The following is a 15,452-nucleotide window of genomic DNA, read 5'->3' as shown; positions in this document are numbered from 1 at the left end:
TGTAGTTTTTCACCAGGTTTGCACACACTGCACGCGGGATTTTGGCCCACTCCTCCACACAGATCTTCTCTAGATCAGTCAGGTTTCTGGCCTGTTGTAGAAAAGTTATATTTTGGTCTCATCTGACCACATGACTTTCTCCCATGACTCCTCTGGATCATCCAAATGATCATTGGCAAACTTAAGACGGGCCTGGACATGTGCTGGTTTAAGCAGGGGAACCTTCAGTGCCATGCATGATTTCAAACCATGACGTCTTACTAACAGTAACCTTGGAAACAGTGGTCCCAGCTCTTTTCAGGTCATTAACCAGCTCCTCCTGGGCTGATTTCTCACCTTTCTTAGGATCATGGAGACCCCACGAGGTGAGATCTTGCATGGAGCCCCACAGTCTGAGGGAGATTGACAGTCATGTTTAGCTTCTTCTATTTTCTAATGATTGCTCCAACAGTGGACCTTTTTAGGCCATGTTTGTAGTTGGATTCTTACTGATTGTTTGGGGTGGACAGGTGTCTTTATGCAGCTCAAACAGGTGCATCTAATTTAGGATAATAAATGGAGTGGAGGTGGACATTTTAAAGGCGGACTAACAGGTCTTTGAGGGTCAGAAATCTAGCTGATCGATGACAATTTCAGACCCCTCCATGATTTCTAAGTGGAAGAACTTGCAAAATAGAAGGGTGTTCAAATACTTTTTTTCCTCACTGTATGTAACGCATCACATGGCTTGTGTAAAACAAGAAGTTGTGTTTTAAAAGTACTTATTTTTTTGTGAAAATGATGATGGTTTTGCTAGATAAGACCCTTATGTCTTGGTTGTGATCTTTCAGACTCCTTTGAAGCTGCATTGAAACTATAAACTGTTTAGGTCCACTAAAGTCCACTATGGAGAAAATCCTGGAATGTTTTCCTCAAAAAACTCTTCTTGACTGAACAAAGAAAGACATAAACATCTTGGATGACTTAGGGTTGAGTAATTTATCTGGATTTTTATGAAAGTGGAGAAATCCTTAAATGTCAGACCAATTTATTAGACTTAGGTCTCTTACTGTGAGATTATTTGGATCATATTTGCGAGGATAAAAAAGAGGCCATTCAATTCTTCACAAACCAATATAATGTGTCGTGTGTTGGGCATCTGTAGTGAATGTCCGGTACAGGCGGGGTTACCCACAGCACACAGCAGGGGCTGAATTTCATCCACCCGCAACAGTCTGCCATCTTCTGTCCTCCAGAATGTTGCCATGGCAAAGCCAAAGGAGATGACTGATCTGGAAACAGCTGAGTTTGTGTTATTGGAGATTCCCAAAGAGAGATGCACTTACAATGACAGTTCTTTAGCAAGTCTCAGTTTAAAGAGCTGACCTACAAACTCTTAATGTTAAACAGATTATTTTATGACTCTTGGGGTTCGTTTGTGATTAAAGTTGAGAAGACCATCAGGGCCGGAGGATTACGTTTAAATAGACTTGGCAACGTGGAGGGATGCGTTTCAGCATTTAGAAATAAACCACTCGAGTAGATGCCAGAACGAAATGATAATTGCCTCGGTTTTCCAAGGTCTCAAGAACTCCTAGACAGCAATAAAATGACTTTAAATGGAGATGAAATCGAGAATGATCTATACTTTTACTGTATGTCAACACTTCCTTCTTTTTATAATTTTTAGACGAGACAATTTAATGAAACTGTATAGATGTCATTTAATAAACACTGTGTCAGATGTTTTACAGAATATATGAGTTTTGAAACATATATAAACATTTAATTGCACATTTTAATATGGCAACGGCTGCATTTAACATAAAACATCTACCTCAGATACAAAGATGATTTCACGAATGGATAGACCATGCGAGCGAGGAGATTTCACAATCATGACTTCATCCCTCATTACCACGAGCTCTTCACTTACACAGACAGGAATGATTGAATTTGCCAGACTCAGTGCCGGTTTGGGTCGGGTTGCCAACAGACAGCTGAACTCATTTACTGCGAGAGAAACTCGATCCAGAGCTGACAGAGCAGGAAACCCTGACGCCATTCAGATCCAGCAGATGATGTCATCACAACATTGAGCTCAATGATCACGAGGAAAACACACGAGCATTCTCAAATCAACAAAACATCATCAGAAATGACTTTAAAGGTTATACTGCGTAAATAATGCTCACAGATCACGACAGCCATGAGCAATGATTTCCATCAACTTAATGTATTAATGTAGAGGACTTGTTTGCGTCTGTTCTTGTGTGATTGTGTGGGTCTTGTCGGAAATAAACAACCAGAACTCTTCCAAGTGGTTGATGTCCTCCAAACCTAACCATAACTGAACCCTGAAATCAGATGGAAATGATGTGAAAACATACGGCAAAACATATATATTTAAATATATTTTTAATATATTTCAAAATATATAAAAAGTGTCCAAAAATATATATTTTCTGAAAAATGTTTACAAGAATATATTTTCCACTGATATATATTTTTTTATTTTAAAATATATTTTAAAAATAAATACATTTTAAAACTTTAAAAAATATATTTAGCCCTCCATATATTTAAATCTAAGGAAATATATTTACATTGCAATGGAAGAAAAACTTTATTTATGTTACAAACGTTTTAAAAAAGGTAAATTAAATACATTTTTTACTTAAAAAATATACTTTATAAGTTAACTTGTATTTAGCATATATTTCAAATATATTTTGGCAAAGAATACATTTTTGCCATATGGCATGTAAAATTAGTTGTATTTGCCTGCCCTTGAAATAATTTTTTTCATATTGTTGATATATGGTTTAAACTAAATATATTAAATTGAGGATTACTTTCTACAAAATGTATTTAGCATATATTTAAATAAATTTTTGGCCAGAGAAATTTATTTTTTGCCAAGCTTAAACTTAAAACAAACTGTAAACTTATTTCTGAAATCCTATTAGTTGACTGAAATGTTTTGTCCCAGGGTCAACATAATGGTGCCCTGAAGACATCAACCATTTGACAAAATCACAGAGTTCCCACAGGTCCTTAAAATCCTTGAAAGTTTGTGAATCTGGAGGAAATAATTCAAGGTCCTGGGGAGCTTTTGAAAATATACATAAATAGATACAGGTCATTGAAAGTGCTAATTTTATGCAAGAAATTTTCTGGAAAAAACTCCATATTATTCCCTGTGTAGTGTAGGATAATATCATAAAAATTCTAGACTTTTTAAGCACACTTGCTAAACTGTTCACTTTAAATGTTTTTATCTTCTGTATGCGAATGTTGATTCAGACCAAAATGTTTTTTTGCATAGTTGTGTTTGACACATGAAAACGTCTCGGGTTACGTATGTAACTGTTGTTCACTGAGAAGGGAACGAGACGCTGCGTCTCCCTTGCCATACTTCCTGTGTCCCTGTAACGCCGTCTTTGGCAATATTTCAGATAGCGATATACTTTCTGGCTCCCGCGTCACCCTGTCTTTGTCATTAAGCCTCACCATTGGTTGAATTTGATATACACATTCAGACGCACTTACCCCTGGAGGCGTCCCCAAAGTGTCACCGCAGTGACGCAGCGCCAGTTCCCTTGAAAGAGAACTGTAACAATGTATCTTAAAAGGTAACACGATGTAACCTTGACTTGAAATGTGTCCCCCTGAATTTGAGGGTTTTAGACATGGAAAGTTATCTAAAGTGTGGGAACCCTGAAATCAGGAGAGCTGATATGATAACAAGATACTTATTGTAGTTAAATAATTTTAATCAGTCACTTACAGTTTTGGAAGACATTTAAGGGCACTAGAGAGTTTGTGACGTGTGTCAGGTGTAAAAGAGTTTTGAATGATTTGTCAGCCGTGTCAGCGGTGAAGAACGGCTCTCTCTCCTGTATCGTGGTGTCCTCTGCCCGTTCAATAGAAATGAGTCGATATATCAGAGTGACGTGTAACACTGCAGGACGACACCGCACAGACTGATTTAAATAGAGACTGGGCTGTGAAAGCACAAAAATTTAGACCATATTTTCTTTCTGTGATTTACTTTGATGTATTTATTGCCTGCCAAGTTTGGCAAAAGTTGGGATGGAGTCTGCACAACCTTGAGTGTTTGTAATGGAGAAGATTGAAATCATTCACACAGCGGTTTGTGAAGTGACTGGTCTGATGGATTTCAGCTGTAGGACACCACAGAGATGTTTGTTATCTAGGTTTGACCTTTGACATTCTTGTTTGTTGGAAATTCTGGAGTTTCACATTGTGAACAAAAATAAAAACAACAGCTGTAGTTCATTTCCCCCGATTCAGAGAAAGTTGAATTGACACTGGCTGACGTCCAGGGGTCATAAAAGCCGGACAGATCGCTCTAGTCTTACTCAATGATCTAAATATAGTCTGATAAGCCGTTCAGTGACCACAAACGAATATTGTCAGTGTTTCACAGGAGAGTCATTCAACAACCAATAGGAAGAATAAATGAAGATCTTACCGAGGTTCATGATCACTGTCAGAAATCAGTCAGGGATTATGATGATGTTGGTATTTGCATTGACTAAACACTGTACAGGTAAACACTATAGCAGTGTTTTCATTGGTTGCCTTCAACATTTACCATGAAATTGTAGGTAGACATTTTAGGTGGATAGACAGACAGGCAGAGACACAGACAGACAGGCAGTAAGAGAGACAGACAGAGAGGCAAGCAGACAGACAGGCAGTCAGAGAGAGAGATGCAGACAGACGCAGACAGGCAGTCAGATAGATATACAGATAGGCAGACAGGCAGTCAGAGAGACAGACATGCAAGCAGAGAGACAGACAGAGAGGCAGAAAGGTACTCAAAGAGACAGACATGCAAGCAGACAGACAGACAGACAGGCAGTCAGAGAGAGAGATGCAGACAGACGCAGACAGGCAGTCAGAGAGACAGACAGACAGACAGGCAAGCAGAGAGACAGACAGGCAAGCAGAGAGACAGACAGAGAGGCAGACAGGCAGGCAGAGAGACAGACAGTCAAGCAGAGAGGCATACAGACAAGCAGAGAGACAGACAGAGAGGCAGACAGACAGTCAGAGAGACAGACAGGCAAGCAGAGAGACAGATAGCCAGTCAGTCAGACAGGCAAGCAGAGAGGCAAACAGGCAAGCAGAGAGACAGACAGAGAGGCAGACAGGCAGTTAGAGAGACAGAGAGGCAAGCAGACAGACAGGCAGTCAGAGAGAGAGATGCAGACAGACGCAGACAGGCAGTCAGATAGATATACAGACAGGCAGACAGGCAGTCAGAGAGACAGACATGCAAGCAGAGAGACAGACAGAGAGGCAGAAAGGTACTCAAAGAGACAGACAGGCAAGCAGACAGACAGGCAGTCAGAGAGAGAGATGCAGACAGACGCAGACAGGCAGTCAGAGAGACAGACAGACAGACAGACAGGCAAGCAGAGAGACAGACAGAGAGGCAGACAGGCAGGCAGAGAGACAGACAGGCAAGCAGACAGACAGGCAGTCAGAGAGAGAGATGCAGACAGACGCAGACAGGCAGTCAGAGAGACAGACATGCAAGCAGAGAGACAGACAAAGAGGCAGAAAGGTACTCAAAGAGACAGACAGGCAAGCAGAGAGACAGATAGCCAGTCAGTCAGTCAGTCAGTCAGACAGGCAAGCAGAGAGGCAAACAGGCAAGCAGAGAGACAGACAGAGAGGCAGACAGGCAGTTAGAGAGACAGAGAGGCAAGCAGACAGACAGGCAGTCAGAGAGAGAGATGCAGACAGACGCAGACAGGCAGTCAGATAGATATACAGATAGGCAGACAGGCAGTCAGAGAGACAGACATGCAAGCAGAGAGACAGACAGAGAGGCAGAAAGGTACTCAAAGAGACAGACAGGCAAGCAGACAGACAGGCAGTCAGAGAGAGAGATGCAGGGCAGACGCAGACAGGGAGTCAGAGAGACAGACAGACAGACAGGCAAGCAGAGAGACAGACAGGCAAGCAGAGAGACAGACAGAGAGGCAGACAGGCAGGCAGAGAGACAGACAGGCAAGCAGACAGACAGGCAGTCAGAGAGAGAGATGCAGACAGGCAGTCAGAGAGACAGACATGCAAGCAGAGAGACAGACAAAGAGGCAGAAAGGTACTCAAAGAGACAGACAGGCAGTCAGAGAGACAGACATGCAAGCAGAGAGACAGACAAAGAGGCAGAAAGGTACTCAAAGAGACAGACAGGCAAGCAGAGAGACAGACAGGCAAGCAGAGAGACAGACAAAGAGGCAGAAAGGTACTCAAAGAGACAGACAGGCAAGCAGAGAGACAGACAGGCAAGCAGACAGACAGGCAGTCAGAGAGAGAGATGCAGACAGACGCAGACAGGCAGTCAGAGGGACAGACAAAGAGGCAGAAAGGTACTCAAAGAGACAGACAGGCAAGCAGAGAGACAGATAGCCAGTCAGTCAGTCAGTCAGTCAGACAGGCAAGCAGAGAGGCAAACAGGCAAGCAGAGAGGCAGACAGGCAGTTAGAGAGACAGAGAGGCAAGCAGACAGACAGGCAGTCAGAGAGAGAGATGCAGACAGACGCAGACAGGCAGTCAGATAGATATACAGATAGGCAGACAGGCAGTCAGAGAGACAGACATGCAAGCAGAGAGACAGACAGAGAGGCAGAAAGGTACTCAAAGAGACAGACAGGCAAGCAGACAGACAGGCAGTCAGAGAGAGAGATGCAGACAGACGCAGACAGGGAGTCAGAGAGACAGACAGACAGACAGGCAAGCAGAGAGACAGACAGGCAAGCAGAGAGACAGACAGAGAGGCATACAGGCAGGCAGAGCGACAGACAGGCAAGCAGACAGACAGGCAGTCAGAGAGAGAGATGCAGACAGACGCAGACAGGCAGTCAGAGAGACAGACATGCAAGCAGAGAGACAGACAAAGAGGCAGAAAGGTACTCAAAGAGACAGACAGGCAAGCAGAGAGACAGATAGCCAGTCAGTCAGTCAGTCAGTCAGACAGGCAAGCAGAGAGGCAAACAGGCAAGCAGAGAGACAGACAGAGAGGCAGACAGGCAGTTAGAGAGACAGAGAGGCAAGCAGACAGACAGGCAGTCAGAGAGAGAGATGCAGACAGACGCAGACAGGCAGTCAGATAGATATACAGATAGGCAGACAGGCAGTCAGAGAGACAGACATGCAAGCAGAGAGACAGACAGAGAGGCAGAAAGGTACTCAAAGAGACAGACAGGCAAGCAGACAGACAGGCAGTCAGAGAGAGAGATGCAGACAGACGCAGACAGGCAGTCAGAGAGACAGACAGACAGACAGGCAAGCAGAGAGACAGACAGAGAGGCAGACAGGCAGGCAGAGAGACAGACAGGCAAGCAGACAGACAGGCAGTCAGAGAGAGAGATGCAGACAGACGCAGACAGGCAGTCAGAGAGACAGACAGACAGACAGGCAAGCAAAGAGACAGACAGGCAAGCAGAGAGACAGACAGAGAGGCAGACAGGCAGGCAGAGAGACAGACAGGCAAGCAGACAGACAGGCAGTCAGAGAGAGAGATGCAGACAGACGCAGACAGGCACTCAGAGAGACAGACATGCAAGCAGAGAGACAGACAAAGAGGCAGAAAGGTACTCAAAGAGACAGACAGGCAAGCAGAAAGACAGACAGGGAGATAGACATGCAAGCAGAGAGACAGATAAGCAGTCAGTCAGAGAGACAGACAGTCAGACAAAAAGACAGAGAGAGAGACAGACAGACAGACTGATAATGATAGTATCATGGTTTTCTTTTACTGTAAGTAATTTGTAGTAGATATAGTGTATTTATAAACAATCATCACTGAAAGATTATAACATTACATACAATACATTTTGTGCTCCATTGTCATTGTTTATCAAGACTGATGTAGTTTAACAGACAAACAAATGGTCTTTCTGTAATAAAGGGAATGACTTTCAGCAGTAATTCATGGGTACAATCGACAGAACCAGGTTAACAGAACAGATCATCTGGCTCTGTTTGGTGAAAAACATCACGTGACGTGTGAGACACAGATCTCCCCGTGACTCCCGGCGCCCTTGAGGACAGCCTCATAGACCACACCACTGTCTGATTGGGTGTAATCCCACTGCTGTAACCGTGGCAACCGCCCACCAAGCACCTGGAGTGATGACGCAAGTGTCGCCATGACTCCTGAAGGACAGAAGGATGGGTGATGAAAATAGAAAGAGGGATGAGACCGACACAGACACATTGATATATAGATGAAGCCACAGGTGTATTACTCACTGAATCCTAATGAGACTCTCAATGTGACTTTGGAAACTCCACCAGTTTTACTGTCACCTGACACACAACAACTAGTACTCATAAATGTGTGTGTGTGTTTCCAGAAAAATCTGTTATTCCTCTGTTATTGCTCAAGAGACTCTTTATGGTTTCCATCTGTTTCAAGGACTAAAACTACAAATTAATCTTGGAGGAAAATTGTGTTTTTTCCTGTCCCCCATATGATGCTGACTGTATCTCTATGATATTGTATGATATTTTATCATTCATATTTTCATTTATATATAATATATGCTTGATTGGCAGATCATTGACCATTTAGAGAGCACAGCTCAGGTCATTTTCTCTCTTAGAAGTAGAAACGTTTTTATCAAAACCTCATAAACACAAAATATATCATCACAGATTTTGTATTTGACTTGTCTGAGCTGACTTGTTTGAGACACTGTTGAAACCTCATTCTGCCCGTTGCAGTCTTTACCTGAAACATCTGAGAAGCAGGAGTAAATGAGATATTAAAGAGGGACACTTGTTGTGTGTGCTTTTTGTAGTTGCTCTTCTAAAACTTTATGACACTTGACCTGTCTTTATCTTTTTTGATATCAGACAGTGTAACATCAATGTCTGCTTTATCACAGCAGCATCTTAGACAGATGGAGAGACAGAGATTGTGGTCCATCACCATGGTAACCGTCTCACAGATGCAGTTTTAACCGGACTCTTCTTGAATTATTTCATCAAACTGCCTGTTTCATCTTTATTCTGCATGTTGTTAGATTGTTATTTTAAATGGTTGTGCTGTGAAGTATTCAGGGTAACACTTTACTTGAAGGGGTGTGCAAAAGACACGTGTCATGAACATAAACATGATGGACATTTTATGCACGTTTATGACAACTGTCATTAAGTCTCATTCGCTCAATTATGTAATTTTTAATGCAAAGATGACATTGTTTGAGATGTTTATGTTACAGTATGACAACTTTACATTAGCAAGAAAACATAACTGATATAAATTGAATGTGTCATTAAAATGTCATTCAGTGTTAATACTCTGTCAAGTAGTTTTATAACAGCGTCATGAATATTCTTCAGTTCATAATGTTTTTTTAAAATAAATAATCGTCCAATAATAATAATAATAATAAACTATGTTTTATTGCCTTTGGAAACCGATTCACCTAAAAAATTAAATGAAAACAATACAACATTGGGTTAAGCTATGCTGTGTTGCGTCCATATCACTGAAAAAAACTAATTTAATTAATACATTTTGTGTTAGTTTTTCGTCTATGTCAGAAAATTTCAGAACCGTCTGTGTGAGGAAGAACAAGTTCTGTTAGTTGTCAGTTTTTTATGTATTGTGCATCTTTTCACATGTCTGTTGCATTTTGTTAAGGTATTTAAAACTATTTTACAGAGTCTTAACACTTAATGACATTTTCATGACAAATTCAATTTGTATCACTGTAGTTGAGGTCAAGAAAAATATTCATTATGCTATAAATAAACTTATTTGACAGTATTAACACTTAATGCCATTTAAATGACAGTTTAATGTAATGTTAACCCATAAACTTAGATAGTTTCTTAAGCTTCATCATTATTCTGCTATGTCATGTTTATGACAGATTTATGACAAGTTATGATGTATTGGTCAAGTTGTCATAACAAAGACATGTTTGCAATCAAAATGATATAATTCAACAAATGACACTTACTTGTCATAAAATCTCCTTCATATTCATGACACGTGTCATGTCAGTCTTATGCACACTCCTTCAAGTAAAGTCTTATCGTATTCAGTTTTCATATAATGGTCAGGTCATGTAAGTTAGTAAGTGTGTGTATTTACAACTTAGATAGCGATGATGTCTAACAGAAAAACATTACATGAAAATGAAAGTTACCAGAGAAAGTGAGAGTCTTAGAAAATGTAAAATTCATTCTGGTGAAAGTGAGACTTGATTTTGGCAGGAGACACTGAATTTACCCTTCAATGTCTGAGACATGTGCAACTGAGTAACTGTAACACAACCACCCTCATCTGACCTGAGATATACTCTATAAGAGAGAGAGAGAGAGAGACCTGCTTATCTGTACAGTGCTTTTATTCTCCCTTTCAAATATTATATTTCAAAGTCAATTTTCTATTGTAATTATTCTATAATGCTCTTATATTTAGTACTTCATAGTTAAAGCACCATAGTGTGTTATTATTGTGTTATTGTGTGTTGTTTTATGTTGTTTCATGCTTGGGCAATATTGTAAGTATTCGCCAGCAGAAATGAACTGAGCAGAGTTTATGATGTCACACACATGAATAGATGCTCCGGTCAGTCTGCTCTTATCAGGTGAGGCGTGACGTGTGATTGGTCGTGGTGATCAGGTGACCGAACAACAACCTCTCCAGAGGAATAGTTCAGGTTTGTGTCTCGAGTTTCTTGTGTGGCTCATTTTTCATTGGTTAATTATTAAGTGTGGGAACGAAAGGTTTACAGGGTGGGGAGACACACGGGTGCATTCACATCCATTGTGGACCGATAGACGACTCCAAGTATACCAGTTTCATTTCACGTAACAAACGTGTGTGTGTGTTCTCTGAGCTTTACATGTCATGGGATTTTACAGCACATTGTGTAAATAAACTCTTTCCTCATGTAACCCAAATACATCTCTATTCATCACAGGACACGGCCCTCCTGCATTTAATGTCTGATTCCCAAAGATATCAACTTCCATCTGTACCCGCGCTCCGGATGAAATACACTCAGGTGACTTTTTTCAGTTTCAAAAGTTTGGTGTGATTTCTAAAGTACACACTCCATCAGGTATGTTAATAAATTATGTTGTGGCATTAAAACATTTTAAAGTGCACCTATTTTCCGATTCACGTTTTTCCTTTGGTGTGTAAGTGTGTATTAGTTCATGTTAATGATATGCAAAAGGTACAAAAGTAAACGATGACGCGAATTATCCTCTCCAACGTAAATCTCTTTTCTTGGACTACAACAAACAGACAGATTGTAGTCAACAGTTTACTTCCTGAGATTGGTGATGTTGTTAAAGGACAAGTTCGGTATTTTAGACTTAAAGCCCTGTTTTCAGATTGTTTATGGTCAAATAGAATGGTTTTGACTGAAATTTCGACATTTTCGGCTGCCCTGAGAATTTTCGCTTGTTTGTGTTTCAGCTCAGACCTCTACAATGGCTTTATAGGTGCACTGGAACAATCCTTCCTAAAATGCATTAAACTTTCGTTTACAAAGACGAGAAACTCACCGAGTGGTCAGGGGTGTTCACTGATATGCTCACACAAAAATCGCTGCAAAAGATGCTTTCCAACAGCTGTTTTAGCATTCGTTGTTAACTTGTGGACCTATTTCCCCAAACGCCTCACACCCGTACATTCTTCCGCTTAGAGCTTGAATAATAAACACTCCAGCCCAGGAGGTGGCGCTAATCCGCCTTTGCCAATTGCAAGAATAGAAACAAAGTTCCCGGCGCGGAGTAATACCGTACCTCACAGGACGTCTAATACATGTCAATGGAGTTGGTAAAAACTACGATAAAACCTGTTGGAATGCGTCTTTTGGAGCGATTTTTGTGTGAGCATACCAGTGAACACCCCTGACCACTCGGTGAGTTTCACGTCTTTGTAAACGAAAGTTTAATGCATTTTAGGAAGGATTGTTCCAGTGCACCTATAAAGCCATTGTAGAGGTCTGAGCTGAAACACAAACAAGCGAAAATTCTCAGGGCAGCCGAAAATGTCGAAATTTCAGTCAAAACCATTCTATTTGACCATAAACAATATGAAAACAGGGCTTTAAGTCTAAAATACCGAACTTGTCCTATAAGACTGACATTATCATAATTCCTCCCGCTTCTGACTCTCAGCCTGTAAGTTGTCAATGTTTTCATATTTTAAGACTTTACTACTGACCAGAGTCGCAAGAGGCAAAGGTAGGTGGCTGCTTGGGGCCCCCTACCAGCGGACATATAAGGGGGGCCCCCATCCAACCTAATAAATAAATAAACCCTTATCATCATGAACACTTCAAAAGCATTGTAAATTTTATTAATATTACGTTTTATTATGTATTAAAATGTTTAATAATAAATCCAGGATTTTTAATGAACAATTCTTTAATTGCCAATGATTTTTTCAAAAGCACAAAACTGATTTGGGGAAACACACATACAATTACTTATTTTTAATATAAAAAGTGATTGTGGACTGGATTCTTTTTTTTACTTTTATCACAGTCTTGGGCATGTGAATGATTAGTAACAACATTGGCTTTGATGCATTGCTAGTTTTTGTGCAGCATCAGATTTTATTTTTTCTCCCTCATTTACTGTTCGTGGCCGTTTTTGCTCCATTGATTTATTCCCTATTGGTTTGTGTAGTGTGACAATTAGTGTGTTCTCTGCTTTCCATCTTCATTTTGGAGTAAAAAAAGATTGAATGGGGGGCCCCATATATACCTTTGCCTTGGGCCCCCAATTTGCTAAATCTGCCACTACTACTGACTAAACCATGACTTAAACACAAGTTGTGTACAGTGTGTTTATGATCACAAATTCAGACATGGTTTAAATGTTTTAGTATCCTTATCTTACCAATCGGTTCTGCTTAAGTTGAGCTGGTAAAGTTAATCGATCAGCTTGTTCATCTGCATTTTCTGGATCAGATCCGGCGCGTATTGATAAGGTAGTAAAGATGATATTAACTCCTGTCAGTATTGCATTGTGAGTGAATCTTTCAAACATGGTAAGGAGGGTCACATTTCCGGTATTCTGGCCAATCATAGCGTTTTGGTTAGCTGGCCAATCAGAGAACACAGTGCTTTTCAGAGCGATGAGTTTGTACAAAACCAACACGTTTCAGGGAGGCAGGGCATAGCGGAGCAACAATAATGTACGGTATGTAGAAAATTATGTTGTATGAAACATAAACCACACAAACACATAGTATTACAGCAAATACACAAAATAACGTTTGTAGTAATGTAATAAATGCTCTTTAATGTTAGGATAAAGTGTATTAGAAATGTTACAGTTTAATGTTACATTATAGCTGGCGTGTGAAACTATTGTGCTTTTTTGAAAAAGCTATGCATGGTTTTTTACAAATATCCACCTAATAGAAAATCAAATTTATAAATAATGATGAAATGATGAATGACAAGTGAAAGGTTAAAAACAGAAACTCTTACACCATACACACAGGCTCTCTCTCTCTCTCTCTCTCTCTCTCTCTCTCTCTCTCTCTCTCTCTCTCTCAGTAGTAGTATGGTGCAGTAAACAGTGTGTCAGGGTGAGCAGTATTACTCAACGCCTGATGATTATTTACACAAACATGCCTTTGGGATATGAGGGGATGACGCATCAGAAAGCATCTGCTGTCCGTCTGATAGCTTGGGTTTACCGAGGATAAACACTGACTTCAGTTCAGTGCCTACAGCTAAATATCACAGACTTCTCTTCAATATCTACAGTGAGTTTAAGTGTGTGCGCGCGTGTGTGTGTGTGTGTGTGTGGGTGTGTGTGTGTGTGTGTGTGTGTGTGTGTGTGTGTGTGCGCGTGTGTGTGTGTGTGTGGGCGTGCGTGCGTGGGTGTGTGTGCGTGCGTGCATGTGTGTGTGTTTTCCCAGCATGCAGCTTATAATTACACACAGTCTGTGTCTCTCCATCCTCTTGTTCTTCTATCAGAGTTTATCCAGGATTTGGAATTCCCCCATCAGCAGACCACACACACACACACACACACACACACACACACACATTCTGGTTTCCATGTTTTGTGGGGACATTCCATAGACGTAATGTATTTTATACCATACAAACTGTATATTCTATTCCCCTTACCTGCCCCATTCCCTAACCCCAACCATCACAAAAACCTTTCTTGTACCTTAGATTTTCAATAAACATCATCTTGTTTGATTTATTAGCTTGTTTCCTCATGGGGACATCAAAATGTCCCCACAAGGTCACGAAAACACTGGTATACCTATCTTTGTGGGGACAATTGGTCCCCACAACGTGATAATTACCAGGCACACACACACACACACACACACACACACACACACACACACACACACACACACGCACACACACACACACACACTCACACACACACACACACACACACACACACACACACACACACACACACAAACTAAATGAGGACATTCCATTCTATTGTTTTTATAGAGAACAAGTTAGTAATATTATAACCCAACCCACCACACTCCACCCCCCTTTTTTTTCATTTTTACAATTTAAACAAAATGTATTTACTATATTTTTATACAAAGTTTTTACAAATGAGGACTTTCCCGAAAGGAGTTGTGCTTAGGTTTGTCAGGTCTTGCATACAAATTTGTCCTTAAAATACAGTAAAGTAGGATTACTTGGTATGAATTTTGTTTTGAAGTCAGTAGTTTGTATATTCAGTAGCAGCTGTGTGTATAGACAGTAGAGGTTTTGGTGCTGTAAACACATTTAAGGAGATTTCTATGTGATTTTTAGCTTTAAATAGAATCCCTGAGCTCTTGTGTGTGTTTGTGTTAAGAGGTCACTTGTGTTTATTTAGATGTAGGGCAGTCATTTTCTAAGACTCTTACAGTTTTAATGACAGCTGAGCAGTAAACACACACACACACACACACGCACGCACACACACACACACACAGAGCCCTCTGTTCCTATACAACATCACCACGGCAACACCGACACTCAGAACCACTCCAGATGTTCCGTGTCGCGAACCAATCAAGAGCATCGCTTGAGGAAACACCCACACCGGTCGGCTGATATGATTGGCTAAAAATATTTAAGGCTTAAGAAGATGAATAACAAACACATTACATGGTAAAAAAAATTATAAAGCATGAAGTTTAAACTTATGCAAGTAAATTCAACCTACTTTTTAAAGTTTTGACTTGTGATAAGTTGACATAACTTAGAAAAACAAGTTGAAATTGTTTAACTAAACTTGTTGACCCATGCTGGCAAAATGAGTCGGAAATAAGCACGTTTTCCTAAATAAGTTATTTATATCCTGACATTCTCTATTTAAAAAAAAACTTTTAATTTTGTTGGATTTGTTGGAATCTGAAAAATGGCAAAGCATTGGGAAAGGCAAATTTAAAATTCAGTTAATCG

The sequence above is a fragment of the Paramisgurnus dabryanus genome, chromosome 14 (assembly GCF_030506205.2).
Source record: "Paramisgurnus dabryanus chromosome 14, PD_genome_1.1, whole genome shotgun sequence".
Lineage (NCBI taxonomy): Eukaryota > Metazoa > Chordata > Actinopteri > Cypriniformes > Cobitidae > Paramisgurnus > Paramisgurnus dabryanus.
The sequence above is the reverse complement of the archived record's forward strand: the minus strand, read 5'-3'. Positions refer to the sequence as shown.